Genomic DNA, 13,903 nt, shown 5'->3' on the forward strand with positions numbered 1-13,903 from the left:
GGATCATCCAACTAATACAAGATATACATTCTACCCAGCTCAGCTCAAAAGTAGAAATAGGTGTCCTGAATGACTTAGGAGCTGATTTGTTTTTCAAGTGGGCCTACCTCCTGATTCAGGGTTCCAGAAGCCAGACTGGGAAATACTGGCACAGCCACAGTGCAATGATGCAGTGGACCATTGGTCACAATTTCAGGGTGTGGTGTTGTTGACAATCATTGCCACGTCAGCAAAATTTACTATTTTTAAAATTTAGGGATAAAACTACAACACTGTAAAAAGAACATACACTGCAGTGAACAAAGATTATGCATAAATCTAGGTTCTATTGTTATATGACTGCAGTTCACTCATGACCAAGGTCACCACAACCAAATGATGATTTTGTCCCTTATATGTTGACCGAATCGGTTCAATGTTGATTTGAAAAGCATTACCCTTACAGATGGCTGACAAAATACATAATCATTGATAATGTATGAATATGTCTTTGCATTGTAACAGTTGATAACTATAAAGAGACCTGTATTTGTGAGAAGTTGTGAGTAAACACAGCGTGCTTATGAAGAAGTAGTTAAGGAAAAAACAGTTGATTCAGAAACCCTCTTAGATTGTTACTTACAGGAATTTAACAAACATTTAGCAAACAAAAATTTCTAAACTTAACAGTATCATTTATATATGACTAATAAAGAAAGTAGCTTGCACTGATGTTTCAATCTTTTATCTGGGGTGTTGTTAATAGTGCCCTCTTTCAGAACTACTGTGTATTATAACCTAAACACATAGTGCAGTAATTTGATTAAACATGAATAGAACCATATAGTGAGTACATATACATTTATATGAGGCATATCTTGTTTTATCATATTGCATCTAGTTACAGTTCAAAGCAAATACTAATTGGTTGAGGTTACAATATAACTTTTATATATAGTGGACTATATTTATATACTTGGTTCTGGTTTGTTCAACTGGCACCATCTGTACTCCTCACTCCGACCCTGGCTTGGGGAGGAGGGATTAAGAGTCGGATCATCAAGGCTGGGCCGCCATTTTGGAATGGGTTGCTGGGGTGACACAATGAGAACCAAGCCACTGTGTCAGGGTGTGGAATGAGAATCAAGCTGGTGCAGATCTTTGTTCATCTCTCCAGGCAGTAAGCAATGGAGAGAATTTTGGCAGCCCACACAACAAAATGTTACCAATAAATGTGTGTCAGGATCAGCATCACATATCCACACAGCCAGCCCTCAACTCACTTACCCATCCAGCCACCTGCACCCTCACTCACTCACTCACTCATGGACATATTTCCCACCACGAAGAAGTGAGTTTAAATATGCAAATATCCTGATAAGAACCATTTCACCAAGCTGTTGACAATTTGTCAATGGTAGATAAACCCTTCACAAGGTAGGAAGCAGCCTTCCAATGGCGGCTCAGGGACAACCTCTGAGACTTGCAACTCAGGAACAGTGAGAGTGAGGGAGTGGGACAAGGAATTCAGGAAGAAAAACTCCTGTAGCAATAGCACAGTCCAGGTCAGTGGAGTGTCAGACTGGGCAGGATGGAGCATATATCAGAATGTTCACAACCACCCTACACTACTTCTCAGCAGTGAAAATCACCAAACATAGGTTGGGTGGTATGTGTGCTATGTGGGACAACGTATGAGTGAGAAACTGGATGCCTGAGTGAGTTGGTTGAATGGCCAAGTGATTGAGTGAATAAGTGAGTAGGTTGTCAACTGGGTGAGCGAGTGAGTGACTGAGGCCAATTCTGTGAATGCATGTGAGAATGGCTGACTGTATGAGTGAGTGAACAAGTGAATAAACAAGTGAATAAGTGAATGAGTGAGTGAGTGAGTGGGTGAGTGAGTGACTGAGTAAGTGGATGAGTGAGTGGGTGAGTGAGTGAGTGGGTGAGTTGAGTGAGTGAGTGAGTGGGTGAGTGAGCGAGCGAGTGAGCGAGGGAGGTTGCAGGTAGCTGGATGGGTAAGTGAATTGAGGACTAGCTGTGTGGATGTGTGATGCTGATCCTGACACAGATTTACCCTCTCCTACTTCCTGCCGAAGAACCTATCTACCAAGCAGGCCAGGAGAGGAGAAAATGATATCCAGTTTGCATGGCCCACTTCAATTTGCATTCCCACAAGGCCAGCTCAGAATATTGCCACAGGGGGCACACTAAGGTCAATATCAATTAAACTCAACTCCTTGACTTCACCTCGCCTACTCAAATTCTTGACTAGGACCTAAGCCTAGTCTTGTTCCTTCCCATTAAACCCACTTCTTATCGAAACAGGCTTCATTCGTCAGCATTTTTTAATAAATATAAGACAGATTAAAATGAAAGTTCATCAACACAGACTGATATTGTACCCCAGGTCCCCAGAGCCTGAGATTCCTGGGTAACTGATGCATTGGTATTACCATAACATGCTTCTGCTCTGCTGCTTGGCACTTTCTAATGGTCATTATTATTTATTACTGTTTATTGTTTTGGAATTGTATTCATTCCTGACATTGATGTTGTATTGTTGTGGCAAAAGGCTTCTTTTGGAAATTTTCTCACTCTCTCCCCGAATGAGAGAAATATTCCCTCTCCCACCTTGGGAAAAAAGTTGGATTACTTTAGTGTATTGTCCAAGTATGAAATTTTTACACTGTTTATCACAATTACGAGAAATAAACTGATGCATTTGGTTATAAGAAGACAGATAAATGGGCATTTCACAGCCCAACCGGGTCACTGGCTGGCAGACAGGAAGCAAAGAATAGGAATAAAAAGGTCGTTTTCCTTGTAGAGTAACACAGGGATCAGTGTTTGGACATCAACTATTCACAATATACATGAATGATTTAGATGATGTAACTAAATGTAATATCTTTAACAAAAGGCTTTCAGGTGACACAAAACTGGGTGGGAGGGTACAGAGATAGGTCAGTGTGATTTGGATAGGTTGTGCGAGTGGGTAAATGTTTGGGACATATAATGAGGATAAATGTGAGGTTACCCACTTTGGGAACAAAGACAGGAAGGCAGATAATTATCTGAATGGCGACAGATTGGGAATTGGGGAGGTGCAATGAGACCCGGGTGTCCTTGTACACCAGTCACTGAAAGTGAACATGCAGGTTCAGCAGGTTGTGAGGAAGACATATCACAGAATCATAGAAGCCCTACAGTGTGGAAGAAGGCCATTCAACCCATTGAGTCCATACTGACACTCCAAAGAGCATCCCATCCAGACCCATTCCCTTACCCTATCCCAGTAACCCAGCATTTTCCATGGCTAATCCACCTAGCCTACATATTCTTGGACATTGTGGGCAATTTTGCATGGTCCATCCATCTCACCTGCACTTTTTTGTACTGTGGGAGAAAACTGCAGTTAATGGAGGAAACCCACATAGACATGCTCTTCATTGTGAGAGGATTTGATTACAGGAGCAGGGATATCTTAGTGAAAGGTTCAGGGCCTTGGTGAGATCACACCTGGAGTATTCTATGCAATTTTGATCTCCTTATCTGAGGAAGAATATTCTGGTTATGGAGAGAGTGCAACAAGAACTTAGTAGACTGATTCCTGAGATGGTAATACTGACACACAAAGAGATTCTGGACCTGTTAGCACTATATTCACTGCAGTTTAGAAGAATGGGGGGGGGGGTGCATGGTGGGGGGGGGGTTCTCATGGAAACCCATAAATTTCTAACAGGACTAGACTGGTAAACAGGAGGATGTTCCCAATGACTGGGATATCCAGAACTAAGGGTCACAATCTAAAGATACTGGGCTAGTCATTTCAGACTGAGTTAAAGAGAAATTTGTTCACTCAAAAAGAGTGAGCATGTAGAATTCTCGGCGACAGAATCAATTAAGGCCAAAATATTGTATGTTTCAATGAGGAGTCAGACAAAATTCTTAGGGATAAAGGGATTAAAGGGTAAGGGGAGAGAGCAGGAATAGGTACTGAGTTGGACAACTACCCATGATCATATTGAATGGCAGAGCACGCTCAAAGGGCTAAATGAGCAATTTCTGCTTCTATGTTTCTATTTTTATAATAACAAGCGAAAAATTGGAAATATTTTGTTGGCTTTAATATTTTAACATAATCGGTGACCTCCTCCAACTGACAAGCAAGATCACTTCCTTAACATCAGCAAAATATTGTTGCATTATGAATACATGTATAATATTAATTTTTAATCAGAAAACATTGCTCTAAAATATGAATCAAAGATTTCTTGAATCACGCATATTGAGGTATTAAAACAGGTTTCATTATTCCCGGAACTTTTACTTCAAACTTCTGTCCATATAAACTGAAATCAAGAAATCAACATTTCATTTGTTTTACTTTCACTAGAATTCAGCTCTTTAACAAAACAGGCAACACAGCTTGTGTGAGAATTAATATCTGCTTGAATTAACACAGCTGAATGAACACTCAAAAAAAACTCTTGTTTTTTTTTCTGCTACAAATGTGGGTTGACTAAATGTTGTGCAATGCTATATAAAGGTTGACTGATATTGTATGTGATGTTGACATTCATTCAAATTAGAACTGAAGTTGTGAATCAGCACAACGGCCATTTTGAATATAAATTATAACAATTAAATGCTTACACAACTTTAAGCCAATAGTAAAAAGTCAAGTCATCCTTCAGACAAACCAATAAAACATGCTATGAAGTACACAGTATTTTGAAAAGGTGCCAAGTTTTCAATATCATTTGATGTCTCTAGCTAACTAAATAAGTTGTCAAACCTGCCAACCCTAACTACATCACTGGGATTTATTTTTATAGGAACAAGGGTGGAGTCGCTTTAAAGAGACAATCTAATACAGTCACTGTAATTTCAATTCCCAATATCCGCTTTCTTGGTTTTGACCTAATATATCTTAAATATTAGCAAATATCTTAAGGTTTCACTGGTACCATTTATTTGAGATTGCACTCGTTCTTCAAGAAATGAAAACTTTACCACTCTAGTTAAAGAACGTACAAACATCCAGGTAAAATCAGCTTGAGGGACCTGAGATCTGTTTTATATATCCAGCTGAAAACAAAATCTGCCTTGGATATTTGTGTGTGTTTGGGTTAGCTTAGAGAATGAGATAAAAGAAAATAGTTTTACATTCTCAAGCAAAAAGAATGAGGCTAACAGGACAGCAAATCTTTCAAATGAACAACTTTACAATTTCAGACTACTGTTCCAATAACTGTATTTTAAATGAGCAAAGCTAGTGATCAATGGTTTACAATAAATGAGAGGAGAACATTACAGCTTATATTAAGCAAGTAAACTGTAGCTAATCACATAAAAGCCAAAGCAGCATCCAAGAATGCATCAGCGACAACTTACATGAACAAGGGATATTTTCCCAGTAAGAAAACCAATTATCTGCATTTATAATTCTTATGAAGAGACCAGACGACACTATGTCAGGTATCAAGCTGACAATTATGTTGTGACATGGCTTCAAAGCATTAGAATGCATTAGTTTTATTTTTTCATCTTTATTTTTCAAGTTGATAAATAGAATGTATGATAACCAAAAGAATTATTGAGGTTAGATAAGGGATTGTAAATTGGAAATATTCCTAAATCAAAGTAATCTGTATAAAAGTAGTCCAAGAGACCAGTCACAACTTTTTTTTGAATTTGGATGGATGACTTTGAATTCAATTTAAATGACTCTTGGCACTGCCTGTGGATGTTACTAAGACATCCATTATTCACAAGAGTATAACTGTTGTCAGCAAAAGTGAAGAAACCACATTCACTTCCTATAGATGTAAGAATGTGCAGCTCTTAAGCTGATGATTAGTAATCAACCTCCTCCATGTTTCGATTTGTCAAACTCCATCAGCTTTCACTGGCTGAAAGCATTGATAAGTGTAAAATTGAATACACAAATGAAAAGCCTGTGACTGTTTCAACACGCTGCCATTGTAATATTATTGAGATTCTGTTAAAATGGAGAGACATTAAGCCTAAATAGCCTGAGTTGGGGTCTTGCAAATGTTTGTTCAATGCCTTGTTGCAGACAGACCTGCAACCCATTCAAAATATGGCACTCATATTTTGGTGAAGGAAGCGGGTATGGAAATTCTCTGTTTCGGGGAATGCTAATTTCTGAGCTGGGTACAGTCAAGCAGAAGTCCAAATGGTTTCATATGGTGTACTTCCACAAGCTGACAATTACAAAACATTCTGAAGATATAGGTGAGGTATGTGATCCAATGAAAGGGGAAAAGAAAGTGCGATTTGTTTAATATGTTTAGATTCAAAGCACTCACCATGTAGAGCTGTGGATTGTTTCTGTCGGATGGCATGAGCTATGTGGCAGCCTACATTTGTCAGCCTTTCTGACATGCTCGTAATGATATACTGGCAAACAAAGCACCTCCATCAGACCCCAGAAAGTGACTGGGGTCAATGACTTAGTTCCCAAGACACACCCATTCACAGATTTTCAGCACCAACTTCCTTGTTATGTCACAAACCATTTTCTTTATAAATTTCACTGTTGTTTCTTTCCATAGATTTTATGATGAACTTCAAACTCTCAAATCTGTTTATGGTAACGGAAATATTATGATCTTCATACAACCAATTAATGTTGATGTGACAATTTAGCTCCGATCTTGCACAGAGTAATGCAAATTTATAAACAATAAAAGACAAGAGTAGATCAGCCATGACTTCCAACATCCACCACTTCTCATAGCTATTTGCTCTCCAGGAAAAAAAACTGAAAAATAATGTTAAACACTCAAAGGGAGAAACAAAATTGGAGATTCTCCTTTTGGCTATCAATGTTAATTAAGTTGAACATGGTTACTTATTATTTGGCTACTTTTATGTTTTGTGACCTTCATCCCTGATTGCAACTGCGGTATCTCTGTTTCAAAGGAATGTTGCAAATATGCACTCCCCAACTGAGCCAGCAGCCTTGTTCTTTAGATTGACTATCCTCTGGGAAAACAGAAAAGAACTCTCTGTCATCGAGCCCAGTCCTACCTTCACATAATATAAACACATCACCAATAATGTGTATATGTTTAGCATCTTCAACTTCATCTTTGTATCCACAAGCACATCAAATGAACATGATTAGTCAAGATTTAAAATCAAGCTACATAAGAAACATTAGGTCAATATGATCAAACATTTGGTCAAAGAGGTTGTTTTAAAGGTTATCTTAAAGCTCATGAGAGAGATGGAGCAGTGAATAGGTATAGATAGCTTTAGAATTCCAGAGCTAATATCTCTAGTGGCTGAAACTGTGTGTTCAAATGGTGAATTAATTAAAATACAGGATTTTACAGTGCATGAGGCTACAATTGATGCTATAGTTCTTGCTAATATTTTTGAAGTTGAAATTAGCTAACTGTATCAAAACAGTCCAATGGTTCTTTTACATATAACCATCAGACATTCTAATGACTACAGTTCTCTAAAATATCTAGGTTAGTATTTTAAATCTATGGGGCAAGAAGTTGTAAGTTGACAATCAAACTTGGGATCCTCCTCTGAACCTTTCCTGATGCCCCTCAATGACCCATCATATGAGAAAACTAAAAATGGACATTGTATGCTAAGTGAGGCAAAACAAAGGATAAAATAGCATATTTTGTTTCATGCTAAACATCACAACACTGTAACATAACATTTTATTGCTTTAAGTATTGCTATATGGAATTGCTTCAGAGAATTATTTTGAAAAATCAAAGACCTATTTTCATCTCAGCAGACTTTACGATCGTTTGACTGTAAGGTATGATCTTATAAAACATAAGGCTGTACCACGTGCAGAACATTAATTTTAGCTAAGTTGAATATACTTTCCAGACAATGGCTGGGTTTTCATTGCGTAAAGTTTAGTTTGGAATGTTTTATTTACGCCTAGAGTTGTAAATTGCACATAAATCTTACATTGCTCTACAAACTTTGCTTACAGCTTGCTCGACAAACCTTAAATCCAAACAATAAATGATGGTAGTGAAAATCAATTCCTTAAAGAATGATCTCTGCAGTCAACCTTCAATAACAAATCTCCAAGCAAGTCTAAAACATTTCCACCTGTAGAGATGCAATCAAATATTAATCCATTATTTTAAAAAGATTTAACATGCAATTCCTTCAAAATTGGTAGGGTAATATATTATGAGATGCATTTCCAAAAATCTAAATATATAATGTCCCCTATGATACTTTCATTCATGATCTCACTAGGTTCTTCAGAAAATGTAATCACTTGTTATCACTTTATTGCTTCAGAATCTATGTTGAATGTCTCTGATAGCTCCTTCTCTATCCCTAAAATCTTAAGTAGCATCTATAATGAGTTACGTATCATCTTGCCAAGAACTGGTAGGGAATGCAGGATGATTAGAGAAATTGAGGTTTTGGTTAAGAAAAAGAAGGAAGCATATGTGAGGTATAGACAGGAAAGATTAGGAGAATCATTAGAGGAGTATAAAGGCAATTGGAGAATACTTAAGAGGGAAATCAGGAGGGCAAAAAGAGGATAGGAGATAGCTTTGGCAAATAGGATTAAGGAGAATCCACAGAGTTTATATAAATACATTAAGGACAAAGGATAACTCCTCAAAGATCAGCAAAACAGCCTATGTGTGGAGCTGGAGTAGATGGGGCAGATACTAAATGAGTATTTTGCATCAGTGTTTCCTGTGGTGAAGGACATGGAAGAAATAGGATGTGGGGACAGAGATGGTGACATCTTGAAAAATGTCCATATTATAGAGGAAGAGGTGCTGGTTGTCTTGAAACGTGTAAAAGTGGATAAATCCCCAGGATCTGATCAGCATACCCTAGAACTCAGCAGGAAGTTAGGGAAGTAAAAGCTGGGCCCTTGCTGAGATATTTGTATCATTGATAGTCACAGTTGTGGTGCCAGAAGATTGGAGGTTGGCTAACGTGGTACCACTATTTAAGAAAGAGGATAAGGAAAAGCCAGGGAACTATAGACTGTTGAGCCTGATGTCAGTGGTGGGCAAGTTGTTTGAGGGAATCCTGAGGGACAGGATGTACACGTATTTGGGAAGGCAAGGACTGATATGGGATAGTCAACAGGGCTTTGTGCATGGGAAATCATGTCTCACAAATGTATTTGGGTATTTTGAAAAAGTAACAAAGAAGATTGATGAGGGCAGAGTGGTGGACATGATCTATATGGACTTCAGTAAGGCGTTTGACAAGGTTCCCCATGGGAGTCTGGTTAGCAAGGTTAGGTCTCATGGAATACAGGGAGAACTAGCCATTTTGATAAAGAACTGGCTCAAAGGTACAGACAGAGGGTGGTGGTGGAGGGTTGCCTTTCAGACTGGAGGCCTGTGACCAGTGGAGTGCCACAAGGATCGGTGCTGGGTCCACTACTTTTCATCATTTATATAAATGATTTGTGATTTGGAGATGCCGGTGTTGGACTGGGGTGTACAAAGTTAAAAATCACACAACACGAGGTTATAGTCCAACAGGTTTAATTGGAAGCACTAGCTTTCGGAGCGCCGCTCCTTCATCAGGTGTTTGTGCACAACCATCTGATGAAGGAGCAATACTCCAAAAGTTAGTGCTTCCAATTAAACCTGTTGGACTATAAGCTGGTGATAAATGATTTGGATATTAACATAGGAGGTATAGTTAGTAAGTTTCCAGATGACAGCATAATTGGAGGTGTACTGGACAGTGATAAAGGTTACCTTAGAGTACAACAGGATCTTGATCAGATGGGCCAATGGGCTGAGAAGTGGCAGATGGAGTTTAATTTAGATAAATGCAAGGTGCTGCATTTTGGGAAAGCAAATCTTAGTAGGATTTATACACTTAATGGTAAGGTCCTGGGGAGTGTTGCTGAACTAAGTAACTTTGGAGTGTAAGTTCATAGCTCCTTGAAAGTAGAGTCACAGGAAGATAGGATAGTGAAGAAGGCATTTGGAGGGTGGAGGTCATGTTGCAGCTGTACAGGACATTGATTTGGTCTCCTTCCTATCAGAAAGGTGTTATGAGACTTGCAAGGGTTCAGACAAGATTAAAGATGTTGCCAGGGTTGGAAGATTTGAGCTATAGGGAGAGGATGAATAGGCTGGGTCTGTTTTCTCTGGAGCGTCTGAGGCTGAAGGGAGACCTTATAGAGGTTTATAAAATCATTGTAGGATAAATAGACAAAGTCTTTTCTCTGGGGTGATGGAGTCCAAAACTAGAGGGCATAGGTTTAAGGTGAGACGGGGAAGATAAAGAGACCTAAGGGGCAATGTTTTCATGCAGAGCCTGAGCGTGTAAGGAATGAGCTGCCAGAGGAAGTGGTGGAAGCTGGTTCAATGACAACACTTAAAAGGCATCTGGATGGGTATAAGAATCAGAAGGATTTGGAGGGATATGAGCTAAATGCTGGCAAATGGGACTAGATTAATTTAGGATATCTGGTCAGCATGAATGAGTTGGATCGAAGGGTCTATTTCCGTATTATACATCTCTATGACTCTATGATTCTCTATGACCAATCAACTAGCCAATAATCCCTGGAATATAACTGGGTAATCTTTATAAAAATTGTTAAGCATAACAGGGGATAGTCTTCGACTTTAACAAGCTACTAAAGATGAGGACAAGAGGTTTTCAAAATACATGATTGCCTGGATGGCAGAGTGGCTCAATGGTTAGCATCATAACCTCACAACACAAGGGTCCCAGGTTTGATTCCACCCTCAAGCGACTATCTGTGTGACATTTGCTCATTCTCCCCGTGTCTGCGTGACTTTCTTCCAGATGTTCCACCTTCCTCCACAGTCCAAAGATGTGCAAGTTAGGTGTATGGGCCATGCTAAATTGCCTATAGTGTCCAAGGATTTGCAGGCGAGGTGTGTTAACCATGGGAAATGCAAGGATGGGATGTAGGGGCGTGGATTTAGGCGATATGCTCTTCGAAGAATCAGTCTGGACTCGATGGGCCGAGTGGTCTGCTTCCACACTGTTGGGATTCTATCTCTTTAAGTAGCCTCAGGTCAATGACAGTCAGCTCTAGTGGGCTTTGATGCTTCTAATTATTTCTAATGTGATATCACAATTATTGTGAAATAGATAAAATTTATGTCAACAGTAGAGTTCATTAATTTTTGACAAAATGGATATAATACAGGAAAATAATTTCATCTCAGGGAACAGACTTCCATGCATAAATACAGATAAATACATCATTGAAACTGAAATGGTATAACACAAAAATAATTTGGACAAAAAACACAAACAAAATCAGTAAGAATATAGAAAATGCAGCAAGAGAGTAAAGAAATATCAAAAGGGCTAAATGAAACAATGAAAAAAGATAACTAATAAAACCTTAAGAGTATTATCAAATGAAATTCATTGAAGAAATTTTAGGATAGCTCATGAGGAAGAAGGTATATCAGAAATACTATGTATTTTACAATGATTTCTGTAAATGTAAATGAGAATACCTAATGGAGGATAGAGAACAATCATTAATGACAATTATAGAAAGGTAATTGATTCAGACCATGCTGAATTACCAGATTGGTAAGACCCAAAATGAATAAATCATTGAGGACTTCTGAGATAAGTCATAGAGAAGATAACAAAAAATTTGCCTTAATTTTTCAAACTTCATTAGATGTACAAGTAGGCATGGAAATGGAGAATAGCTAATGTTTTTTCAACTTTCACTGAAGAAAGTAAAATAAAATCACTACCTGTATAAACCAGCAATTCCGTGTTATTCACAAAATCTGAGAACAGAATTTTAATCGTAATCACAGCAAAAAAATTAATGAGTGTGTTGTTTTAATCGGCTTTGTCCTGAACCTTTCAGTAGCTGTCAAATTTGCATATTCACATTCACATCTGATCACGGCTACAAGCGTACCCACCTAAAGCCAGAGGAGTCATTCTAACACGAGCATGTTAAAGCACATGGTGATAGGCAGGCTCCTATAAAATACAAGGCTCTAACGATAATACACACTTAAAAGCCTTTGCCATCAATCACCAGAGAAGGAAGATGATCATATCATTTCTTAAACTGCAGAAATACTATTTATGCCTTTGGATGTTCAGATTTAGCAAAAGGAAGATTCAGTTGGATGGCCTTCTGTGACAATGATTACTCTCTTTACTTTGATACATTACCATCTTGCAAGAGCAAAAGCAACTTTAATTTAAGTAATATGTATCATAAAGGATAAGTTGCCCAAAAACATTTCAAGAAGTATAATAAAAATTGAACACTAATCCAAAAAAATGTGGGTGTTAACTAGGTCCTTCAAGGAGGAGAGGGAGCTAGAGTGATTAGGATGTAGATTGGTAATGCAGAAATCACCAGAGTAAGAAGACCAAAGAGTTCTGAAAAAGGCATTCTAAAATTTATGGATTTTAAAGAGATGGAAAATACAGCATGGAACCAGAAAACATCGTTGATCACCAAAGAGAGTATTGGCTAAGTGGGACTTTAGTAGGAAAGAATCAAGGCAGAAGACTTTCAGATAAGAGGTTATGTGAAAGAAAACTGTTCAATATGAAAGAGCAAAAAAAATTGAGCAGTCATAATATGTTGACAATTATTTTTTAATATATGAACATTACCTGGATACAGATAAAGTTGGTTCTTGCTTCAAAATTGCAAAGCGAATAAAAACAGGTAGACCAATGGGCAGGTGAGTGGAAAATCCAATTGAGGGATCATGTATATTTGCAATGCATTGCAAGATTTGAAAAACCTCAAATGTACATTTCCAAATATAGTGCAGAAGCTATGGGATCTTGGTGCTCAGATAAAATATATGAAGATATCTGAAAAAGGTCATCTTGCATGCATCAGGACAATTCATAAAGTATGACTTCACAGGAAAAATCACCATTTATGTTGTATGAGATGAGGATGCTGATTAGTTGGCAAATGTACTTTGATTTGGACAGAGTTTATCATAGAGAATGCACCCATTGATATTGACTGACAATTAACTGTCTGGGTTTATTCAAATCAGGAAGGTTGACTGATTGGTGAGGGAATTGCCCTGAAAAATGAACTAGTGAATGGATGTCGTCTAGGCAAAGATGTTTGTAAAATAGGTGGACAAATGAAAAACAAAGATAAATGAAATATTAGGTTTATATTGAGATGTCACAATTGCAAAATATGTCTTCGGAGGGTAGCTTACAAAATATTTTAGAGTATGAAATGTTGCATCAGGAGTGGACTACATATATAAGTGGGCATTACAGATCATTCAAGCAGTGGATGCACATTTTACAAGCATGCTGTAGTCTGCTATGGATAGTGATTGTAGAGTCTTCAACTTTCTACCTATCATGCATGAGAAATCATGTCTCACAAACTTGACTGAGTTTTTTGAAGAAGTAACAAAGAGGATTTGATGAGGGCAGGACAGTAGATGTGATCTATATGGACTTCAGTAAGGCATTCGACAAGAATCCCCATGGGAGACTGGTGAGCAAGGTTAGATCTCATGGAATACAGGGAGAACTCGCCATTTAGATACAAAACTGGCTGAAATGTGGTGGTGGAGGGTTGTTTTTCAGACTGGAGGCCTGTGACCAGTGGAGTGCCACAAGGATCGGTGCTGGGCCCACTACTTTTTGTCATTTATATAAATGATTTAGATGTGAGCATAACAGGCATAGTTAGTAAGTTTGCAGATGACAACAAAATTGGAGGTGTTGTCGACAACAAAGAAGGTAACCTCAGGTTACAATGGGGTCTAGATTAGATGGGCCAGTGGGCTGAGAAGTGGCAGATGGAATTTAATTTAGATAAATGAAAGGTGCTGCACTTTGGGAAAGCAAATTTTAGCAGGACTTATACACTTAATGGTAAGGTCCTGAGGGG

Source organism: Chiloscyllium plagiosum, unplaced genomic scaffold (assembly GCF_037043375.1).
Source record: "Chiloscyllium plagiosum isolate Xiang-an unplaced genomic scaffold, Cpla_swu_hap1 HiC_scaffold_5, whole genome shotgun sequence".
Taxonomy (NCBI): domain Eukaryota; kingdom Metazoa; phylum Chordata; class Chondrichthyes; order Orectolobiformes; family Hemiscylliidae; genus Chiloscyllium; species Chiloscyllium plagiosum.